The following is a 13,177-nucleotide window of genomic DNA, read 5'->3' as shown; positions in this document are numbered from 1 at the left end:
CAGAATTTTTCAACCAGACAACAATCAGATTTTTTCATCATATTTGTGTTTATTACAATCACAATTAAATGAAAAGTAGTCCTAGACACAGTATAAAGCATACTTGCAGCCATATATAGAACTCTCACTCAAACACCCTCTCAATCCAGGGAGCAGTTCCAAAGCAATATGTAATAGGAACCGTCTCAGTTCTTTCCTGTAATACATCAAATGATAGGAGGATACGAGATGCGATTATTCACATCTTCTATTTTTCTATGTTTGAAGAATAGAGCTTGATATTGATGTCTTTGGGAAATGCCGAGCACTGCAGTGACAGTAAAAATGTCATCTCCACCTTTAAGAATGCCTCACTGTGTATTTTTTTTACTTCCACTGACCTCAAATATGCAGCCTAAATTGAACAGTTACAGCAGCTCCCTGAGAGTTTGGTCAGGCTGCATAACTTGAGGTGAAGACGTGTGTATTTTCCATACTCGCACAGCGTGGAGGCAGATTCGCCTTCACGTCTCACGGCAATCTGTCAGAGAGCCACAAGCAGCACGCTGACACACCAAAACAGGGGCTCCATTCTCCTCAAATGTTTCTCAACCTAGATGAGTCACAGAGAAACTGGCACTGCTTGAAACAAGCATGTCGGCCATTCGGTTCCTTGCGGCCAGGGCTGAGAGGATAATAAGAGAGCTGGTAGGAATCAGGGGCCTTTCTAATCCTAACCTCCTCATAGACAGTACTATTATCAGCCTTGTGTTTAAGTCAGATTACATGCTGCAATTAAAAGAGGCATCAGCGGGCTCCTTTATGGGAACCACTAAAGCCAGCCATGGGCAAATGGTTTGGCGTTTCAGAGAAAAGGCCTTGTTTATGGAGCACAGAGGCTTACACACTGTCCTGGTGGTAGCTGTGGAATGGTTTAGTCATGAACATATGCTAAACATGGGTGGGGATGCATAAACAGAGGAATATTTTCATATTCAACAGGAGCAGCATTTAAAGAAAGTGTTCATAAACATTTTATACTCTGCAAATAGGCAGATGTTGCGTCGCGCCAAAAGTATGCTGCTCAGCCTTTAGTCTACACTTTCGAAAATGTAAAGATGCAGATTTACAGGAGCTTTTGCATTTCCGGAAAATGAGCTGGTTATAAATCATGTGTTCTGTGTTATTGGGCAATTGACAGATGAGTAAATTAGAGGGGGGAAGCAGATTCTGGCTATGTGGAGGTCGGTTAACTATAAGACATCCCTACACCATTGAAGCTACTTCAATATATAAAATATGTACATCCATACACAGTGACACATGGGAAAAAAGCTCTTTCACAAAGCAGGTGACAGCTGGATCAAAGCAAAGACGGCAGTAAATCAGGACATGAATAAACAAATGTGTAAATGAAGAAGCAAAAAGACAAGTGAATGCATAATTGTGTAGGGCTGACTGCACACAGTGTGTGTGTGTGTGTGTGTGTGGGGGGGGGGGGGTACTGATGAGAAGCCAATGGGATGGGGAAATCAGTGGAGACGCTTTAAATGCCTTAATGCAGTCAAATTGTTTTCAGATTTCCCATTGACGGACAGTTTCCTTTCAACCATTTCATTACCGTCACATATGCACACGCACTCTTTCAAATCACTGGTCAGTTGCTCTGAGTCTGGACATTGTTATAACGTTCTTCGCTCGACCTTTACCCTCTGACCTGTGATCCCCGAGTGCTGTTGCATCGTGAAACACTGAGGTGGGCAGGATGGTGAACTAATCTGAAACAGGAAGTCACGGCCGGAAGACAAGAGGAGGCTAGTGAAGGCTGACTGATATATAGCCAAATAAACTAATACAGATCAAAGACATTGATAAGTCTTTCATATCTGCACACGCTTTTTTTCTCTCCCCCTTCCCCCCCCCCCCCTCCTCCTTCTCACAGAAGCAGAAGTCACAAAGTGTGAGGGATACTTGAAACACCAGTGGCATCCGGTTTCTGCCCAGACGTGTGGTTTACACCTGATTAGTTACAGGAGCTGTTCAGATGAGTACAGATGAAATGAGATGGAACACGAAAGGAAAGGAAAGGAAAGGAAAGGAAAGGAAAGGAAAGGAAAGGAAAGGAAAGGAAAGGAAAGGAAAGGAAAGCCAGTGTAAAGCAAACTACGCTTATCTGGCTGGTCACCCTGATATGACACATTTTTTATTGCTGTTTAATTAGGGGTACAAATTTACTGACAAAGAAAACTGACAAGAAAAAAAAATCAAAGAACACTTCTAAATTCCACAAATGTCTCTTTTTCCTAACCAACACTCAGAGAGACATTAAACTTGAAGTTATAAGGAGAAAATGAGAGAATATGTAAATCTGAGGAGTTGAAACAAGAGAAATGTTTCCTTTTTTTTTTGCCTATTAACAATAATGAGTTATGAAAATACTTGCAAGTTAATTAGATATCAGTCTAATATTCAAGTAAAACAAATATTATTTTAATAGTTTTCAACCATTTTTGTTAGTGTCTGAATTAATTGAATTTATTCAGATTTTAATTGTATTTCATGTATTGTGCTTAACAATACCAATAGATCAATAGAGAGACAAGGATGAATGAACAGAAAATTAATCTGCTGATTGGTTTCCTTACTTACATTCTGCTAAACCTGACATGAGCTGAAACTTAAACTGTTGCAGTATTATACAGACGTCAAGCTACTGAGTTAGCCTGCTGTTTGTGAACTCTTTTTGTTTCCCAACTAAAGACTTCTCATCCGTTTTGCCTTAACAACTGGCATTTTTGTGTCTGATTTATTCTTTTTTAAGGTATTACAGTGTGTATACTGAAAACAGAGACAGTTTACAGTAGGCACACATTCCTCGCCACCCCCCTTTATCTCTGAAGTTTCATTCCAATAATCACTGAAATAATCTTAGTCATGCCGGCTCTCGTCTTTGACTCTGACAGGCTGAGTCGTGTTCAAAGATGTGTTAGAATAACTACATAAACAATCATGGTGCCTCTTCTTGTAATGTGTGTGTTGGTGTGACTGTATTTAACAAAATAAAATTACCAAAGACTATAACATAAGTTTTATCCCTTCACTGCTACTTATTCCATTGTTGCTCCTCACCATGACTTTTTTTTTATTTTTAATGACACTGCATGTTTTGAAATATAACCCACCATTTTTTTTTTTATTCTTCCTGTTCTTTACTCTTCCCTCTTGTTCTGGCAATAAATTGAGACTTCAAGCAAAACACACTTATCCAACAAAAGGAGTGGTAACATGCTATGACCCATGAAGAGCATATAAGCCTTTCGGTCTCTCTACCTCAAGGAACACACACACACATCTGTGTGCAAACAACACATATGGCAACATCTGCATGTGATGAAATGGTCAGCACTCTAGTAAAACTGGATGAGGCTTTAAAGACATTCCTCCATTTTACGGCTAGGTGAGAGAGGGACGGCCGGAGGTAATGAGGAGGCAAACGGCTCAAGTGTCATCGGCACAACACCACCTTCTTGATTTCTATCACAGCTTTCGGGGGCAAACAAACAAACAGCAACAGTTAACGCAAAGCTGAGGTAATTGACATTCCTTATGAGGTGGAACATAATCCCCAATAGGTTTGTATTTATGCTCTTTTGTGTGTTTGTATGCATAGTCCGTGCAGTCCCTCGGTGCAGTATAGAAATCATGTTATCAGTCAAAAGGCTCACTAGATGTTCAGTATGACCAGTTAAAGAAAATTCCTTTAGCTGTACCAAGTGGGAATAAATTATTTAAAGTTTGGTTATTTAGCACAGCTTTGTCAGTGCATTACTATACCCAGCTGTTCAATTATATAAAATACAATCATTTTCCAACAAGAATTTTGTGAAGCGATGGGAATGTGGAAGAAGCAAAAAAGAAGCCAATATAAGTTATCCTGCACAGAACACCAGCAAGAATGAAAAAAGGTTTAGCTGCATGAAGACGGCCGTTACCTCATGCTTGCAATGACAGCCTGCTCTCACTCTCGTCTTGTCACACACAGACAGGTTAGGACCAATAAATTGCACTGGACACTCTTTTAGCGTCATTTTTCATCAAACGTCTCTGAACTGCTGAAATAATTTTACTGAAACTAGGGAAATGTTCTCTGCTGCTGTCATCATTGTCACAGGAAGTAGTCTGTTGCAAATATGGAAGTTGGCTACCCTTGGAAAAACCTGCTATTTATTCTAATGGTCATCAAACCATGTCTTTACTGATATATACAGAGGAGTGAGAGCTTGTAATAAAGGGTACAGGGGAGGTGATCAAGTGTTCTTTTTATGGGGGAAAGTGCTAAGGGCCAACCACATTTTAGTCAGACTGAAGTCTAGACTTAGGCTGCAAAACAAGCCGCAATCATCACCTCTCCACCACCGCGCTTGGCGGTTATTGCGAGGTGTTTGTGTTGATATCTCCACTTTGGTCTTGACGTTGTTCCTAAACTCTTGAGGTTTGTTCAGCTCCAACTTTGCAAACCTAAGCTGCATTTTTAGAGGGATGCAAATGCTAGCTAAGGCCTTTAGAGTATGAGATGTAGGTCTTGGACTTTTTGCAATTTCTCCGAGCGTTGCACAGTTGGGGGTTGAATCAGATGAAGTATCTGCTCCTGGGAAGATTGTAGCATATTGTTAACACACACCTCGATGCTTTAGACCAGCAAACACTGAAAAGTTATTCTTTTGCAAAGGTGGTCATACTCGCTGATGATCACTTAATCAGGTGCATTTGAGTAAAAGCACCTGTCTGCTACTTACCCTCTAAATTCTTATGGAAGCAGTAAGGGTGTCTTGTGAAAACCTTCTTTTTTGCATGGCTGTATTCGAGGTATGTTTTGTGTGGCATTATTAGAGAACTTACAGGATAGCAGAAAGTTACAAAACAAGAACCAAAGCAAGTGCATACAAATACTTTAGAGTTTTTCTTTAAGTCTGAGGTATGTACACTACTAAATATATCGCTTAATATAAACTGTTTCTGTTCTCCTATAGTTTGTGATTTTCTCTTTTCATTTTAAGTAGCCTCTCTATATTCTTCTTTTCTTTCTTCCTGCGTCCTGCCCATCTTGAGCTTGGTTCTGCTGGAGATCTGTTCCACCCCAGCCAAATGCATGTTCATGGGGATTCTCTCTAAAAAACAAAAAAATAACTATTTTTTGAGCTGACTTATATTCATAAAACTGATGCAAAAATTGTAGAAAGTTGCAGTAACTGTGTAGCTATATCCTGGACATATCTTACAATTTTGTTAGTAGCAATCTAGAAGAAAGAATAATTAATCTGTGGGACTTATCACTAAATTGTTCTTAACAAAACTATTTTCAACAAAACTATTGATCATGCTCAATCAATAAAGCAGATGTCAATAATGGATTAATTTGAATACAGATTGCACTCATGTGATCCACTGTTAAATAAAGCATTTGTATTCACATAAAAATTCTTAGGATGTGTTGTAGCTCACTTAGAAACAGATAAAATAAATAAAAATAAAAACACTGACAGATTGACAGCTCTCTGTTGTGCCACATTCCTCTTGCGTTGAGTCATGCCATGCTGCAGATCAGACACCACCTTCCCGGCTGCCTCTCAGTGAGTGGGTAATCTGGAGTGTCACACACCCTCTCCAATCCCAGGCCAAGCTATCCAAACAGTTCTGGTGAGCAGGGGGAGGAAATTGAATTTCCCCCCTCAAAGACAGGCCTCCAAATCCCCATCAACAGGAGCTTAGGGAGCCTGCAGTCCATCAAGTTTCATCTGCTACGGTGGTCCGGCCAATCAGGTTTCTCCTTTTGCACACATGCAAACATCGGCGGATGCACACACAAAAACTAACACGCTCACACACGCATGCACAGAGGCACTTGTGTCACATACACAAATAGAAACATATACACACAATCAAACAAATGCAAACTTGCACACGCACACGCACAATCCTACCCCTCCTCACAGCACCAGCATTAGGATCAACAATCAACAATCTGAGGCATTGTGGAGCCTGTGATCCTGTGACCTTTGACCTGTGGAGTTAACCCTAGAGCAGGCAGTGCTGAGAGGTGAACCAGGCAGCTCATTGAAGGGAGGGGAAGTTCCCATGAGAACAGGAACAGGGGCGGTTCAGTGATCCAAGACCCTGACGATGATGGTGATGAAGGGCTTGAAGTGGACTTCAGTGTTCTGACATGCCGGTGGGCTTGGCTGGGGCGTAAGATGTTCAACACGGAAAAACCTCAGAAAATGTTGCTAACTAAGATTGTTATGCAAACACAATCTCCTCAAACTGCTCTGGGGGTGTCTGGCATTATTTTTCTGCCGGATTAATGTTACTCGTAATCAAACTTTCTTAAGTAAAGCAAAGCAGATACTAATGTAAAATGAGAACAAACTTCAACCAAAACTCCTTGTGCCTGATTTAACCCCCCCAGCCTCCACCCCTCCCTTTTCATTACTGTGTTGACAGTCTAACACACAACAGCTGCTCCCACCAGCACCAGCATCTTCTCTAGAGTAAAGCTCCAGCTGCAACACCTCTTTCTGGGCATCCAGGTCAGCAATCCAACTCCCCGCTGGAGAGAAGAGGGCTTTGCATGTAAGGGGCCAAAATGGCCTTTCAGTAAACTGAAACAATTAATTACTGGATAAATTACTGGATAGCAATTTGGTGACAAAATATTCAAATTCACATATCAATACAATTTTTTATTTTATTTTTTAACAATAGCTGTCTTGATATCAGCAGATTGGCAGGTACATCTGTGTCTGAAGCTCACATGACCATGTCATAGTTAAGTTACAAAAGTGCCACTAAATAACTCCATAACATATAGCCAAATGTTGAAAACCTTCTGGTCTTCAATGGGGAAAGGTCCCTTACAGTTTTATCCCACTACATTCAGAAATTTCTAGAAATTAAGCAACCGTTCATATTAGCTTCAAACAAGCGATACTCTAAACGCTAACCTAAATGTGCTGCTTCCAGCAGCTGTTTTTAAAAAAGAACACTTTCAGAAATTGAAAGGTAATTATGGCGCTTTAAAGCCTCCATTAACAGTTTATCTTGCTTGCTGTGTTTAATGTATTAACTTGCTGATTCCTCATTACTGCTTCATTTAACACTGACTAACACTGACTGGTCCCAACAATGAGAAAAGGTGATATGAATCATTTAGTAAAACAATGCTCATTTGCTAGGTGACTACATGAATATGAATGGTAAAACCCCTTATTTATTTAATCTGTTCATTTGTCTCTATAGGGACAATATTTAATTTGGCTACTTCCAGGTTGGACTATTTTAAGTCCATATGATGATACAATACTTTCAGTTAGTGTAATATGCAGCAGCAAAAGTACTAAATGCCCTTTGTCTTAGTGTCTCTTCAGTGTCTCTTAAATTCTAAATTCCTATTTAAACTCTTCTCCTCACATACAAAGTCCAGAGTCCTGATGCGACCCCATCGTATCTAAAATACATCAGAGCACTCTTTTATCTAAATATAGCACTTTGTTCTCGGCGATTCCTAGACTACCTAAAAGTAGAATGGGGGGCAGAGTCTTCAGCTGTTAGCTCCTCTCCTGTTGAACCAGGTTCCAAGTTGGGTTCAGGAGACAGACACCGCCTCTAATTTTAGGCTTAAAACATTCCTCTCTGAAAAAGGCAGGTTTTGAATATGGTGACATTAGGACAGGATCAGCTGACCCTAGAGCAAATCTTAGTTGCACTGCAATAGACTCATGCTGCTGGGGGTTTTCTGTGATGGACTGAGCACTTCTTCACTCAGCTCTTTTCATTACTGATGCCTTTACATGCCACTATTAATGGTGATTATCTACAATTTCTCCCATAGTTTTCCTTTTTCTATTTTTATTGTTGGTGGCCTCTCTATGTTCCTCTTTTTATTCTTCTCTTTCCTCTTAAGCCCAAACTGGCCACGGCGGTTTCCTGCCCCCTCTTGAGCCTGGATCTGACGGAGACTCTCTCCACCCCTGCAGGGTTAGCTGGCACCAAAAACTTTAGAAAATTCTGTGTAGTTATATCTGTTTTATATGTTACAGTTTTGATAGTAGCAGTTTGACTTATAGAAGACAAACGGGGCTCCTGGATACTGAATGACCACATCAACTACTCAAAAAAGTTCAAAGACTGACATAAATCATGGAAATCCATTCAAACAGGCTGCAGATCAGCGAAAACTGCAATAAAAGGCCTCAGCTTTTTTGATCACGTCCTATACAATCCTGTGTAACACACGCGCAAACACAGACACACTTTCTAACAGTGGGCTATATCCTGTGAGGCGGTCCTCCAGCAACTTCCAAACAATGTATCTTTTAGATAAGGATCTGATCGCTGTGTGTGTTGAGCGTGTGGGTGTGTATGTATCCGTGTGTGCGTGCGATGCTGGCTATAACCGGCAGTATTCATGCTGCACCGGGCTCTCAACATTTCTACAGCTGTCGCCTCTTGTACTCTCTGACCTCCACCAACAGGTCCTGAGGCCATAAGTCCTCATGGCAGCTACTCAAACTCTCCACTCTGTGAGTGGATCTGCAGAGCCAAGGACAAGTTCTTCAACAGCAGGACGCGTAGAAGCATTTCACACTCTAAACAAATGTGTGGATAAACACGGGCATAGATATAGTACGTGAACACATGCACTGAATAGAATCCACAAAACAACAAAAACAAATGGGATAGAGTTACTTGGCAGCAATTTATCAAAGCAAAACAGGAAATCCTTTTATTCAAGCAAACACATAGATCTGCAGGAGCGTCTATATTCCAGCAGTTGGTTGTGCTGCGCCAACAGCTGTCTGAGTCTATATGCTGTCTGAAGACAGTGTAACATTACCTGAAACAAGCTGAACTATTTCCAAATACTCTGTGATTAGGCACACACTGCCCTGCCTTAAAAACATCTAACTTCATCTAGCCTAAACCACTCAAGAGTCACAAACGTTCACCTCTTTATGAACAGGTGGGATTCATTAGTCTGAAATGAATGATTTATGGCAAGTTTGCACAGTTAAAAGAATCTGGATAATTAGACTGAAAAACAAGATAAATCAGTTTAGAGCAAGGATCCAAAATTGCTCTTCTATGAGGCCAATTGTTTCTGCAGTTGACACAAAAATGTAAAAAAAGAAAAGTCAGAAAGTTTGTTGTTTTGCAAAGGCGTCTGCCATTTTTTTCTCTGCTGTATTCTTATTTTTAAGACTTTTCTCTAAAGTGTTTCTGTTTAAAAGGAATTGTAAATTTCCAAATGTATTTATAATGAAAGAAAAATGATCTGAACATTTGATTGTAACACCACATCAAGACTTTTGTTACACACACTTAAATCCATGGACAAAAACACATTAATCTAGCCCCGCCACCAGTGAACTAAATATCCACTTCCCTTCCACACACTCAAAAGTCTTCATTTGTTCCATAATGGCCAACGGGCAGTTTTCTGGGGGCCTCAGATGGATAGACCCTCTCTCTGTGGACCCATTGCTAGTCACATGAGCCTCATGAGTGTGCACATCTCCCCCCAGAACAAGGCAGACATAGTGTGTTATCCATCACCGATGGCATTCATATCTCCCAGCTTCAAGCGCACATTGAGTGCAAATCTTCACTATTGGAATCATGTGCAAAGAGATAAGCGCCAAAGCCAAATGGCACAATGGGAAATGATGGGGGGCTCTTGAACAAGAGCACATCCAGTTCTTCTTCCATTACAGCAGGGGTCAACTTAAGTAAAAGGAAAACCTTCTCAGGAAAGGATCATCAACATCAGCACAGATGCTCTTCTGTTCTCTCTCTCTTTGCTCCCACCGGAAGCCTCTCTCCCATATACACATGCAGACACATTTCTCTGTCAATCTGTGATGGATGTCCACTTCACAAATGTGAGCAGATGAAGTCTGGGGATTCCCGTTTCCCAGGGGCCATTGGGTGGCTTTGGCGGGAGAGAGGACCTCTGTTATGTAAACATAACAGGCTGCACTTCCTGCTTGGTCAGAAGAAGGGGAGAGGGAGTGAGCGTGAGCAATGCTTTATGTTATTTCTGAGACAAAACACGGATCATGGAGGAGGACGAGGGAGGAGCAGGACTTGGAGGAACGGGGGTGGCAGAGGAAGAGCCCTTTCCCTCTCAGCTGCACCTCCACTTCCTGTGTGGGGAGGAAGTCCCTTGTTGGATGCACACTGATCACATTCTAGGTTGCGAGGAGCTTCCGCCCTGGCGAGGAGTGGCTCTTTGAACCGCCAACTAAAGAAGGAAAATCGAGAAGTAAGGTGCATGCACGCACATATCCCTCTACTGATTATCACAGTGGAAACCCCCCCCCCCCCCCCCCCCCCCCCACACACACACACAGCCAGTCCGACAGGAAATAGTGCAGCTTGGAACAAACAAGCACTTCCTGTGTGTACTGGGACCTATTCACGGAGGGGGGCCAATCAAAATCCAATGTTTTGTCCACAGCATCATTATCACCATCATTCAGGGGACATTACTTCTCATTTGCTAATAGCTACATGGCCTTATTGATGCTTACACTGCCCCTAAACCCCAAACACCAAAAGCAACCCACTCTCTGATGACCCATGTTTGGACTTGTTCTATGCGGAAGTCCGCTTTTCCTTTAAAAGTTAGCCACTAATTGAAATACATTAGCCTTTAATTGCCTCTTTTTTCCTTTCACCCATCATGCTGACAGGCGACCCAATATTTAAGTTTGCCTCTCTAATTTGTTGTAGAAATACCACGGCAGCAAGGCAATGTGGCTCAAGGGGCTTTTGAGTTGTTAGTTTACAGTACCATTACATTGAGAGATGGCAGGAACAGAACAGCCATTATATTCCTAGTTCACTGTGCGGTCAGCACTGCATCTAACGACGGGAACGTGCTGGGCTGCTGAACTCCTGTAGTTTAAGTCTCAATTAATGCTAAATTATGAAGAACACCGCATGATGGTGGCATGTTGTTCATCCATGAGAGTGGCTCAGGCAAAATAAAACACAGCTGCTCATGATGTTACATAATACTCATAAGAATTTAAATTTGGAACTTTTCGAATTTGTCCGTCTCCGTTTTTCATATCTTTTGTTGCTGTTGTGTATCATTTACATAATGCTATTTGCTTTCTCCTAAATATTTTTATTCCTGGTGGTTTAGGCCAGATGACTGTTGTGATAGTATGGTTTAATGCCACAGCAAACACTGCTTCTGCAGCCATGTAATTAATACAACAGGAGGGTAACTGGTGTTTCCGAATCCCTCTTTTTGAAGCTAAGTTTAGCACTGTGGCCATCACATCTTGTTATTTTGCAGCCAGAAGTGACCATACACAGGCTACACAGACCCATGCTAATTATTCCTAAGTGACCTACAAAAAAATACTTCAATTTCACTCACAAAAAAACCTTAACAAAGACCTTTTCGGAAACGCTGAGCATAATTAACCACATAGCAAGAGGGGGAGTTCAGTGACTAAAATTAGCTAAGGTGAGGTACAGCATTAGCTAGCAGCTACAGCTGCCAGTTTCATATACAACCATCACTCAAAGTGGCCTCACCGTAACCTTAAGCCTGAGTACAATTTAAAGTGTGAGTTTTAAAAAACAAACAACATTAAAAAAACGGTGCAAAAAATGTAATGAAAACCTAAAAGTCTGTGTTTTAATTTTCTGATGTCCTTACCTCTCACCATCAATTCTATAGTTTCATTTGGTAGCTTGGGCAACATATCGTCATAAACCAAACGTCCACACATCCACGCTCTCTCTAAATTATTGATTCACTTTTCAAACAAATGATACCTGCGATAAGACTTCGCTGTTTGCCTCCAAGCCTCCTCTTTTTTTTCTTTCTGCCTGTCCTTCTTCTTTGTTTTCTCTTTGTCTGTGTATGTTTAGACCAGGAAGCAGCCTTCTTATCTGAGCACACAACCCCAGTGAACAGCGGGGCAGCCTGTGGAAGCTCAACTCTGGGTAAACTTTGCCTTAACTTTGAAGCTGGCCATGTGAGTGCATGTCCTCAGGGCTGCCTGGAGCACTCAGCACCGGTGACTCTCCAAAGAGGAGGTCAATGGGACAGGTAAACAGGAAGTGCCAGCGTGGTGATTGACAGCCTGTTTAGACACAAAGAGATGGATACTCTGGGAATGCTAAGTCACAGACAAATGAGCACTCACTAGATGCAGCAGGGCACAAGGCTGCTTTCTTGTTCTCTTAATTAACTACAAAAGAGCTTTCATTTTATGTTTTTTATGTTTATTTTCATATCTTGGGCCTAAATTTTGTGATTTGTGGCAGTCTTTTCCATCGGGCCAGTAACTGGAATGAGATTTGTGACATTTTTCTACCTATCCACATTGACCTTTCATGTCCTTGCATTTGATTGCATTATATATTTGCCTAACCCTGATCTTGGTTGTTCAAAAGTGGGCTGTAACATAAAACAACTAGTAGACACTATTGGGGATTTCTTTCCCAAAGGCAAGCTGTTTGTTTCTGACATAGCGCTGGTTTCTTTTCTGACCCCATAAAAGAGGAAGTTGTTGTTTTTTCCCCCCACAATTCATATTCTAAATAAGGTCAAAATATTGAACTAATGGCTTAAGGGATAAGGGATCTCTCCATCTTTTTAGCCACAGACTTTTTCTTGTGTCTTTACACTCAGAATGAGGCATGTTTTAGTTCATTTTAAGTCTGAAAACCTTTTGTAGGGTTTTAGCTTTTGGAGTAATTACAAGAATTATGAGCTGCAGTAACACATTCTGGGAAGAAGGTTGAAATAAGGTCTAAGAGAGACATATACTCAACATGACAACACTTTTTAGGTGTTTTTGAAAATAACAGGAGAGGGGACTGAAGAGGACGAAAGATAAAAAAAAAAAAAAGGTAAAAGACGCATGCATACATGTTTTGATTGATTGAATCTTTATTTTGAACATGTTAAAAAAGTACAACAACATAAAATTAAAAGAGACAAATAAACAAAACAAAACAAAAAGAAAACGAGCAACCACAACTACAAATAACTTCTTTCATGTTCAAAAAGGAGCAGGAAGAAGCATGATCTTATTTAATCCCACCCCTTTTCCACTATCTAGTAATCTATAGACTACAGAAATACCTCCTTGCAATTACATTATATGTCATG

At 40.9% G+C, this 13,177-nt stretch overlaps 1 long non-coding RNA gene across 1 annotated transcript; it reads right to left on the bottom strand.

Moving 5' to 3' along the window:
* Window positions 1-1,899: 1,899 nt before the first annotated feature.
* On the bottom strand, window positions 1,900-12,952 carry LOC146501735 (uncharacterized). The gene is made up of 2 exons (XR_014869534.1): window positions 11,833-12,952; window positions 1,900-10,279 (listed from the first exon to the last, which is right to left on the bottom strand). It is a non-coding gene; the product is annotated as an uncharacterized LOC146501735 (long non-coding RNA).
* Between the last annotated feature and the right edge of the window lie 225 nt (window positions 12,953-13,177).

The sequence above is a fragment of the Neolamprologus multifasciatus genome, chromosome 15, assembly GCF_963576455.1.
Source record: "Neolamprologus multifasciatus chromosome 15, fNeoMul1.2, whole genome shotgun sequence".
Classification (NCBI taxonomy): domain Eukaryota; kingdom Metazoa; phylum Chordata; class Actinopteri; order Cichliformes; family Cichlidae; genus Neolamprologus; species Neolamprologus multifasciatus.
This window is presented reverse-complemented; position numbering and strand designations above follow the sequence as displayed.